Source organism: Carlito syrichta, unplaced genomic scaffold (assembly GCF_000164805.1).
Source record: "Carlito syrichta isolate Samal-C Ts95f unplaced genomic scaffold, Tarsius_syrichta-2.0.1 Scaffold64587, whole genome shotgun sequence".
NCBI lineage: Eukaryota > Metazoa > Chordata > Mammalia > Primates > Tarsiidae > Carlito > Carlito syrichta.
Window position 1 is genome coordinate 111,849 of NW_007008683.1, and position 12,086 is coordinate 123,934.

The following is a 12,086-nucleotide window of genomic DNA, read 5'->3' on the forward strand; positions in this document are numbered from 1 at the left end:
CTTCTCAAAAGAAGATATACGGGCAGCCAACAGACACATGAAAAAGTGCTCAACCTCATTAATTATCAGAGAAATGTAAACAAAAAAACACATTAAGATACCATCTAACCCCAGTAAGAATGGCCATCATATATAAAACAAATAACAACAGATGCTGGCGAGGATGTGGAGAAAAAAGAATGCTTCTACACTGCTGGTGGGAATGCAAACTAGTGCAATCTCTTTGGAAGACAGTGTGGCAGTATCTGAAAGAACTAGAAATTGGACCTTCCATATGACCCAGCAACTCCACTATTGGGAATATACCCAGAGGAACTCAAATCAGTCTACATAAAAGATACCTGTGAGACAGGAGATAGCTAGAGAAAGGCTAGGCAGACAGACAGGTGGGTCCTCTGGTAATAATGTAGCAAGTTCCCAGCAAGCCTCTCAGGCCTAGCATTGGCAAACAAGCTTCCTGGGAGCCTTTCAAGCTAGAGTTTAGGTCCTCACTGCTGGGATCGAAAAGCAATCAATCAGCTTACCATTAGGTCCCTACCTTAATAATGACCAGTCAGAATAACTACAGCTCACAGCTAGTGCTAGCCAATCGACTTCGACTTAGGACTATAGAAACACCAGGTTTTCAACCCCAGATGGACAACCCCTTTGGGTCCCCTCCCACTATGGGAGCTTCTCTGTCCTCTCAATAAATCCTACTTACTCACTTCCCAGCCATCGGTGTCCCTCATTCTTCCTGGGCATGAGACAAGAACCTCGACGCTGAAGAGCTGCAACCTGAAGAGCTGCAGAAGATCGTCAGAGGAAAAGTCGTGCACCACAGAGGCTGGCTTGCCAGCCATCAGAGCCAGCTGAAACAGGAGAGCTATAGGAAGAAGGCAAGACTCCAACTCCGAAGTTGAGACATCCATGGGGCTAGGCTTGCCAGCCCCCCAAATTACAACACTGTCAGGGCCTGGTTTGCCAGCCCCCTTCCATTGCAACACTCTCAGGACTTGGCTTGCCAGCCCATGAGAGCTGACACTTCTGGGGCTAGGCTTACCAGCCCCTCAGTGACTCTCTGGAGCTTGGCTGGCCCATTGAACTGACATTCTCAAAGCCCAGGCTGACCTGAAAATCTGCACCCCCTCACACATATATTTGTTTTAGCTCTATTCACAATAGCAAAAACATGGAACCAACCATGTTGCCCATCAAAGCTAGACTGGATAAAGCAATGTGGTACATATACACAATGGAATATTATGCAGTCATAAAGAAGGAAAAACATATGGACTTCACAGCAACTTGGATGGATTTAGAGTTGATCGTACTCAGTGATCTATCAGAGAAACAAAGAACAGAGTACCATATGTTCTCTCTCATAAGCAGACCATGAACAATTATCATAGTACTATAAGAAAGGGATTGGCAGTAGTGGGAAACTGCCAGGGGAAGGGCGTGGGATTGGCAGTTGAGGGAAACTGCTAGGGGAGGGAGAGGTACACCTCATCAATAATGGTACCTGCATAATCAACGTTTGTATAGCTAACCCTGAATTGTACCCTATTTTCTTTAAAATAAAAAGAAAAAAATAAATTCGTATGTTTTCTTTAAATACAATGACTCTGCTGCTTGCCTTACATATTTCAGACAAAAATCAATAAATAAAACACTTTAATATGGGTGCGAACCCAGAGCACAATACTCAACTCCTTTGGATGCATCACACATTTGTGGAGAGCAGAATTATCACAGGAACCACTATCCCTCACTCCTCTATGTGTCCTGAGTATCTTTTTCTCTCTCTACTTTAATCAAAGGCATGTTTTATATAAGCCCTTGTTTTGGTAACACAAAAAAGAGAAGGTCTCTCCTTCCTGTTCTACCAAAACTTCCTGGGCAAAAATAAATAAAGATAGATAGATAGATAGATAGATAGATAGATAGGTAGATAGATAGATAGATAGATAGATGGAAGATATAGATGATAGATTAGATAATAGATAGATGATAGATACATAGATAGATAGATAGATAGATAGATAGATAGATAGATAGATAGATAGATAGACAGACAGACAGACAAGAAAAGGGCCCAGCAATCTTCCTGGAACAGTGCAGAAAAAAAAAGAACAGAGAAGTCTCAACACAAATTAACATCTCAATAAATTAGCCCACAGTCTCCATAAGGGCACAACAACATTTTTCTTAGTTATCTCTTCATCTCCAGAGCCCAGAGCACTGCCTGGATGGGCAGACGATTGATACATTTAGGGTAAATGCACTAAATTAGTATCTCCATGCTCAGATGTAAGTTCCCTGAAGACAGAAGCTGTATATGCTAATACATCATGAGTGCTTACTTAAAGCAAGCTAAATTAGTTGAAGAAATGAAAGGATGAATGAATGGATATTTTCTTTAACACACGTCATTTTAGGGAATAATAATACCAGGAATACTCTTAGACAAATATACATGTCCACATTTTATGTATAAAAGTACAATGACATAAGACTTAATGTTGACCAAATAATAAATTCTATAAAAACTGAATCCTGTGGACTACCACAATGATTTTGTCTATATAGCACCAAAAATAAAATCTTTTTTTCATTTTTAAAAAGTATAGGACAAAAAAAAAATCTAAACATATTGTAGAAGGTCTAAGTTGTAAAAGGTTTGTAAAATAAAAATTCATTTTGAAATATATATGATCAAGTTGACAGCAATTAAAAGGAAATTATGTCTTATTAAAGACTGAGCTTTAATATTAAAAATACACTAACATAAAGTTAAAATTTTGACCCACAACTGAATAAAAAGGTGGGGTGTTTTGCTCCTATTAAAATTTTCAAGTGGTTTTTAACAGATTTAATTCTCAAATCTGTTATATTTTACCCATCTCCTGAACTACAGCTTTTTTTCCTGTGTTATGGTCTTCATTTAACTTTCCTAATTTCAGATTTAAAATGCTACCTTCTTCATTTAGAATGATAATTTCATTTCCTGAGTTAGAGTCTTGCTCTTAAAACTTCTCAGACCCATATCTCATATGTTCAACTTTTGCTGTATTTTGCAGCAAATGATTTCTAGATCATACATCAGTACCCTCAGCTCTTACTGAAGATGTATTTTTTACTTGGCTGGAGTGACAACTCACTTTGTTAAACTTTTTGTTAGCTTCTGTAACTTTTATTTTTTTCATTTCTAACTGTGTTGTATGGACTAACAATGAAATGTTCTGTCTTAAAGGCACAGAAAAGCAACATTTCCTCTAGTATTATTTAATATTATACTCTTGACTTTTCTTGATGTCTAAATTGTCTAAATCTAAATTGTCCCATGTAACCAGAAAATTTTCCATTCCAGTACTAAGAGGCATGTATTCCCCTGCTCAAGGTATTAATTTTATTGTTTATTCTTCTATAATATGGCATACACTCATAACCTTGAGCACACACTCTTCTTGCATTTAACCAAATGCAAGTACCTTTTCATCAGGTTCAGCTACCAGGTTATGTGAACAGGTTTCCCATAAGAAGAAGCAGTCACAGTACAAGAGGTTTTCTTTTTTTGCCCTTTTTGTAATTGGCCTAAAATACAAAGATATTATGTTTTGTAAAAATAAATCCATGTGTTTTCCATTCATTTTTTTGATTACTTAAAAAAACTGAGGTTTAAAGAATGTAAGTTTTTTTAAATCCATGTAATTTTCTTTATAACTTTTAAAGTCATTGATTATCACTCCAGTTAGATAAATAACTATTATTACAAAGTAACCTATGATCCTGATTTAAGAAGGTGCTTAAAACCTTTCAGCATTTTTGATGGGCTTTCCCAATACCAAAATACCAACTTAAACTTTTTTTGACCTAAAATTAACTTTGGAACTTTCCAGTCAAGTTCCTGGAGAGCCTGTAAGCATATGTCTCTCATCTTGTAGAGATAGTACATGATTAGGCCTATTAGATAAATTGTATTAGAAACATTGTCAAATGATAGGTAATGTTAGCTCGTCTTTCAATTACATTTTAGAGAATGATATTAATATAAATACTCCAAAGTTATATAAAATTCTTAATAATCTCATATGTCATTAGTCCTAATTCTGGTTATTATGCTGTAAGCACAAAATAAATTTTCTTGTCAACTTTTGGTTATGGTAAATAGTCATCAGATTTTAACCATGGTTATTCCAGTCTCTGCCATCCACAGTATTAATCCTCCTCTAGAAACATTTGGAATCAGGTTTATAAAAAAACTCATAACAAATATTCTTAAATACAAGTTTCTAATAACTTTAAGATCAATGAACTACATTAAAAAAAAACTTTAAAACTCATAAAACTCTAATAAAAAATTGATATATCTGTAAAACTCATTAAAATAAAACAACAAAAATCAATAACATGAAATTAAATAACTGACAAAGATAATGTTTTATGACTTTTATTTAAAATATTTTCTTTTCTTTTTCTATTTATTTTTTGCATTGGAGTCTCACACTGTCACCTAAGCTGGAGTGTAGTGCATGATCATGGCTCACTGTAGCCTTGGCCTCCAAGGCTCAGGCAGTCCTTCTGCCTCAGTCTCGCAAGTAGCTTGGACTACAGGCAAGTGCTACCACATCTGGCTAATTTTTTGTAGAGCCAAGGTATCGCTTAAACTCCTGGTCTCAAACTCCTGGGTTCGAGTGATCTTCCCATATCAGCCTCCTAAAGTGCTGGGATTATAGATATGTACCATCATGCCTGGCAATATATTGTTTCTTAAATGTTTTGTTTTCCAAAGCTAGGAAAACTTTTTCTCTTAAGCTATCTATAGTTAAGAGCAATTTGGTAAGGTATACTTTTGTGAACAAAGGTGAAAACATTTACTTTTTCTCCCCATTTGATCCCTCCAAAACCCAAAACTGTTTGTATTTTTATGGCAATATGGTTATTTGCATATGTTTTATAAAAACTACTCTATCTTTATAATAGGATAAAATAGAAAACACTGGTTATATTACCAAGGCTTTGACTGAAATATCACATTTGAGAAAGTTTACAGAATGCCTGTCTTTAAGGATTCCCAATCTCACAGTGAGTGACAAAAAACATTCACTTCCTGACAAGCCCGGGAATCTTAAGATTGTAGATAAAAGCTAAAGTCTGCCTTGGTTTGGCTTTCTAGCCTCAAAAAAAATTTTTTTTTTTTAAATCTGAGATTCCTATGTGATCAAAGCTATATTACACCAGTAGTTCTGTAAATTGTTTTTTAGTTCTTGTTATCAACCTATATACTAGACCAGATCCTGAATTCTTCTAGATTCTTCCAATACAACTTTCTTCTATGAAATTACTAAAAATGAAAATTTTTCTTTTCCTACAGCCCTATAAGCTAAAACTAGATAAATTTTAAGAGACGAGTCTCATGTCTGATATGTAAGTCACACAGAAAGTTCACCAAAATGCTTGATGCCATAACCAAAGATATACAAACTACAAACCAGGACAGCTTTTCCCAATACATCAAAATAACACTCCATATCACAGTGAGACTGTTACCCTCTTCATGCTTACATTTATTACCAGGTGGGATAGTTATGCAATTAGAATTTTGCAATTAGCAACTTCTACTGGCAACTTGACAAAACTTGACCTAGAGATTTTTTTAGTCTACCTAATGGGTGACTTTGGCAACGTCCCTAATACAACTGCTGTTCACTCACTACTTCAATTCAATCCAGTCAAGAAGAGATTCTAGGTGATAAATTGTTCCATATTATCCATTGGTTAAATTTTAAAATGTCTGTACTATTGCTAACACCACATGTTGTACCTGAATAAATTCCTCTGGAAAAGTTGAGACCCATATAGACAGTATTAAAAAACAAACAAAAAACAGTTCCACATGATTACAAGAAGCTTCATCTAATTTCTCATGGCCATTTTATTTATGCAGCTGGTTGCCTTTAGCCTTAGGTTCATGGCTCAAAACTATTATCCAAACTGAGACTATCATATTACTATTAATTTTACTTTATATTTTTCTTTTTAAACTTTACAGCTGTTACTTGTTTTTATAAAAGTACAACTCCTAATAAGATAATGCTGGCCCAGCACTTTGAGATGATATCCAACTCTTATGGACAGACCAAATTCAACTTAATAATGGATCTCCTGCAGACAATCTAAAAGCCACTCTCTCTAAACCTTCCTTGGTTATTCAAATGTGGCTAAAGTGTTTTGTCCAACATGGAGGGACAATCGAAACCTAATTACAGGATGATTAATCAGCAATACTTTCGGGAAAAAATCTTGATCAAAAGAGGGAAATGTAAACGTTGTCACTATCAAAATGAAGTCAGTTGTGTTAAAAACCTTGATAAATAGAGCCAGGAAGGGCCGTGAAGGGAGGCTTCTCATGCATGAATACCTGATTAAAAACTATCACAAAAAACTCTGCAAAAACTTTAACCTTACACAAATGTCATCACAACCTTATACAAAAAATAGCTTCTTCAAGGAAATTTGCAGAGCAAATGCCCGTCTAACCTTGGACTGACACCACTTTTGTTATTGACCCTTGTAGGCAAGGGTAATTATTTCAAAACAATTATGTAATCATTCTTATATTTTCATTAAAAACCTTTGTCTTCTTTTACCTCCCTGAATGCACACATAGTTTACTATAGCCTGGGTATTCCCATTGCAATGCCTACGCTCGAATAAATATCATTTTTAAGAGCCTCTCTCTGTTTGTTCTTTATTTGATAGTATTAATGTTAATTTGCTGAGTTTTATAACTCTACTATGTTTATGTAAGATGTTAACATTTGGAGAACCTTGGTGAATAGTATTGAAATTAAAAATGCAAATCAAAAAAGAAAAAAAAAGTAATTTTCCCTAGGCCAAAAAGGGAGGAATTTCTCTCTCTATCCTTTTCCTGTCAGAGCATTTTCTTTAGAAAACTTGTCACTAAATGATTTTATTTTCCCTTTGAAATATACATAGTTCTTAAAACCTAAATACCTAATAAGACTTTTGCCAGCTTTACAACCCAGGAATGCCTTTATCAAATACCTGAAGGCCATTGAGAAGCCTAACTTCATTGCAGGCACCTTGGCAATTACCTGTTGTAATAAAAATAGGCTATGTTTGTTTTCCCTTTGGATAAAACCAATTAGCTAACACAGCGAGTCATCCCAATTTCCAGGTGAATTTAGGTTGAACTATGTATGACAGATGTGTTGTCAAGTCTTTTACTTGATTACTAGCTGTTGCTTATCTTGGAAACATCTAAGTAATGAATTATATCTGGGTGAAATTTCTTTTTGTCTTTGCGATTCTTGTATCAGATTGCCTATAATGCAAATAACATTCTGTCATTTGTTAAATGGTAAAATTGGTTTGTTTTTTTGTTTGCTTGTTTGTTTTCTGGTTTGGGAGGAGATTTTTGTTTTCACTTCTATTCAATGAACAATTCTGGCCAAGAGGGCAGGATGTGTGACAGTTCTTGAATTGAGCAGACTAATTTTGTATGTCTGGCCACACAAAAGTCAGGTAAAAAAATCATAAACTGTGAAAGTCTCCATTTATCTCTCTGTTCTTTTGGAATGCTAAAGAGATAGAACACCTTCTCCCAATTCAAGATGTTACTATTGAATAAGCATGAGTAGGTACCATAGGCTCTAAAATCCTGCCAGGATCACGTAGGACTGGAAAATATGAGAAGCCAGGGATGTTGCCTGCAGGTCTCCCTCTTAAAGAGCTAATATCTTTCTGGCACGTTTGGAATGGGTATATGAGAATCCAGTCTAGTGGCCTGAGGACATTCCTCTTGATTTGGATAAATTAATAAACTTACTGGGGTTCGTAGGCATTATCACAAGCAAATGCATTATTAGTACACACGAGATGAAGATCATCCTAAGAACAAAATTTTCTAATGATTTGGATAACCAAAAGATTGTGAAAAACAGAAAAGGAAATGTGAGAATTAAAGCCATTTTCACTTTCATAGAATCCTCTCCTCTCTTCTCGGCTGCCCCTGTTCCCTCGGTTTTCCCAGTACCTCTTTATCCCTTCCTGCCTCAAACTGTCTCTGGGGAAGGTGGAGGGAAGGAGATGATCTTTAGACAGTGGTTTCCTTCACTGGTAGATTTCCTTCTAAAGAGGGATTAAGTTACACCTTCTTTAGCTGGGAATGAATTACCTGTTCGGAGCATACAGGTTTATGTGCCTGGTGGTCTAACCCCGACTCTACTTTATCTCGTAGCGAGATCCCACCTCTAAGTGTCCCTCCTTATCGTGTATAACCACGTATCTAGGAAAGCAGACTCAATAAAGAGACGTGACTGGGGAATCATGGAGAACTTGGAAAAAAGACTGTGTCTCCATATGAAGCCTACAGGGTGGAGATTAGTTGCACTAGTCACTTGGAAAAAAAGGTGTTAAGCTGGTGAATGTCAACAAGGGAAGGGAGAACAAAGTGCCACATAACTTTCATTTTTCTTCTCTCAATTCCAGGAAAATCAGCCCTTTCTATCTGGGTTGCCAGCAAAGCTGATGTCATTGAGAAGCCCTCTAGGACTCCCGGGTAATTCACATGTCTTTCTCACCAGCTGGTATTACTCATTTAAAGGCTTTTTTACCCTGTGTCCTTGAAGTTTACAGAAATACTACCCAGCATGTGTTTCAGTTTACAGCCCACACAGGGAGATGTGCACTGGCTACCAGTAGACTTTGCTTCCTTAATGGAGCAAGTACATCTAGAGTATCATCATATCAAAGAGTAAGGTGACCAAGGGAAGCTGGCCACCACCCTCCCCAAACAGTGGAAGATCTGACAGCAGTAAAAACTTGTCAAAAGGGATTTCTAGGACCAGACATGAAGTTTTTTTGCTAAAGGTGACCTAACTCTGAATTGTACCCCATATCTTTAAAATAAAAAAAATTTTTTAAAGAAAAAAATTAAATTAGATTAAAACCAAAAAATAACAATAATAAAATAGGGATAATAAACGTAAAAAAGTAAAGGTGAGCTGGAAGAAGTTGCTGCAGTGTAACTGGAAGATGGGTGAATCCCTCACTGACTTCCTTCAGTGGTTTCTTCAGATCCTCTCCAAAATTATTCATACGAATGCAAAGAAATATCAAAATCACCCTCTGGCCCTAATCATCTTTGTCTTTGTTCTCCTGCTGATTCTTTCAAATACAATTAGGGAAAAGGTGTCAGGGTGGCAAGAAGAGACTCTTACTTTAAAAAAAATTTTTTTTTTTTTTGAGTTAGAGTCTCACTCTATTGCCCAGGCTGGAGTGCAGTGGCACACTCATGGCCACCACAGCCTCAACCTGCTGGGCTCAGGCAATCCTTCCACCTCAGCCTTCCAAGTAGCTAGAACTACTAGTATCCCACTAGTAGAGATAAAGTCTCACCAAGTTGACAAGACTGGTCTCGAACCCCTGAGTTCAGGCAATCCTCTCACCTCAGCCTCCCAAAGTGTATTATTCAAATTTTAACAGTGGTTACTTAGTTTGAGGGACAACCTAGAGAAAGATGAAGAAGAAAGGAATTAATTAAGAAGTGCTATGTTAGTTGCCTAGTTAGAACACTTATTAAAGAGAATAATCCTTACTCTGGACAAATTATAAAGGGAAGAAAGGAAGAGAGATTGGAAAAGGAGACTCTGCAGACATTGCAGGAACACAGGAAGTCCAGAGGCTAGGAAATAATTGGCAAAGGGCTTAAAATGGACAAGCTTAGGGAATCTTGGAGGTGGGAACTAGTGCTACCTATTCTGCAATTCCTCAGGAATTTCCCACTTCTGTTTGGTGATAGATTAGATACAGGCTGTTGGTATTTGGGATTGCCTTGTTCCTATTCCTCCACAGCGCCCATACTGACAGCTTGTCTGTCTGAATAGCACTTGTCCTGACTCTTTGCTGATTTTCTGCATCCCCTGGGGAAAGATCTGCTCTGCAACTTTAAAACTACCATATTCAGATAGTGTCTGTGAAGTTCTATTACGAAAAGGCACCTGATTTGGTTACTCTGTGTGCTTCGAAAGAAAAGAGGTATGGCAGTGAGTGGCAGTCTCAGACCATGCTGAGACATATCCATGCGTTGCTTGGCCCTAGAGCTCCATTAAAATGAATTAAACTAGCTATAAAAGAAATTTTTTAAGGGATAATTTACAAAGGACACTCATCCTGTAATACTCCCATACTTACAATAAAGAAAAAAGACAAATTTGATAACGATGGTCTGCCACTGTATAGCTTTGTACAAATTTTAGGGAAATAAATACATGTGCTGTTCTATTAATCCTTGTAGTTCCTAACCCTGCAACTATTCTACTTCTGAATTTGGTGTCATCATCTGAAATTTTTTTCTCTGTAATTGAACCATGTCTCTGTCTCTCTCTCTCTCTCTCTCTCTCTCTCTCCCCCCCGTCTCTCCCTATCTCCCCTTCCTCTACCCTTTCCTCTTCCTCCCTCCTTTTCTTCCCTTCCTTCCCTCCTTCCTCCTTCCTTCCTTCCTTCCTTCCTTCCTTCCTTCCTTCCTTCCTTCCTTCCTTCCTTCCTTCCTTCCTTCCTTCCCTCCTTCCTTCCTCCCTCTCCCAGATGTGACAAACGGGAATTCTCTGAGCCAAAATTGCTCATTAGAAGGAATCCTGCGATTTGCAGACATGAGAAAACTGTAATCTTCCACTATCCTCCATCCTTAGTTGGAAGCAGCCCTAGAGAAGTGTGGCCATAATTTGAATATGCTGGCAGGTTTGATTCAGAAGGTAACTGCTATGATTGTTTCTGTTAAGGCAGTCTCCATGTACATTGCCATGACTATCACATAGCAGGATACAATTCAACAATCAAAAGAATGAACCTCTCATACACAACCACATGTATGAGTCTCAAAAGCAGTATGATTTGCCAAAGAAGTTAGACACAAAAGAACACAAAGTGCATGACACCATTTATATAAAATTCTAGACAATTTCTACAGCAGATCAGTGGTTGCCTTAGGCCAGGGAGGGGGCAAGACTTAGCTGGAAAGGGGCACAAAGATATTTTTGAAGTAATAGAAACGCTCTGTTAAAAGTGGCAGTGGTTATACTCTTATGTACATTTGCCAAACTCATAGAACTGTACATTTAAAACGGATGCATTTTCTTGTATGTGCATTTTCTTGTATGTGAATTATACGTCAATGAAGTTGACTTCTTAAAATAAACTATCTCTTCAATGAAGTGCTCCTACTACCATGCTTCATTATTTTATAAAATTAATTTAATTTCCTACTAATACTTTTAGTTTTGCAATTTATTTTCATTTTAATATGAAATGTGGTTATCATTCAGAAGATTATGTAAAATGTGTACTCATTTTAAAAATAATAATAGCCAAACAAACACTAGTATCTACCACCCAGGATAAAAGGAGAAAACATTTCAGTTACCCTGGATGGTCTATTTTACTCCCCACCCCCTGTTCACACAGATGTCACTCTCTTAGTTCTGTTCCAACTCTCTGTACCACACATTTAGAAGGTCTGAAATTCTGTCTCCTATTCATTTCTGATCTTCTATTAAATATTTCCTTATGAGGTTATCTAGTTCTTTGTCCTCAGAGATGATCTACATGCTGATCCATCTTCTAAAAATCTAGATATTTTATGACAAAAGTAAACTTACTGTCACGAGCCTCAAGTATTCAAAAATATAAGTCAATTTGTTTGCTATAACACAAATTCACTTAGCTTTTATCTTCTCATAAATTATACAAAGGGAAGTTTTATTCTTGTTAATCAGGATAAATTCAGTCACTGGCAGGTTAAAATTCACCATCTTCCAGCTAACCACTCAATTGAATTGGGATTTTCCTTCCCTGATTTTTTCCTTGCCTTATCATCAGATGGTATTCCATATTCTGTGTTAAGAACAAAAGTATTGATTTCTGGTCCCTGACAACCTTCTGCCAATACTTACCTATTTTAATCTATTGATCCTCAGTGTCAAGAAACATACTTGGTAAATAATCAGTGCATCTTCTCTTTCCTATTTTCTTCAAAGCTTCATATTTTTTGAAAAATCTAGAAGTCTCATGAAAGTGAAATT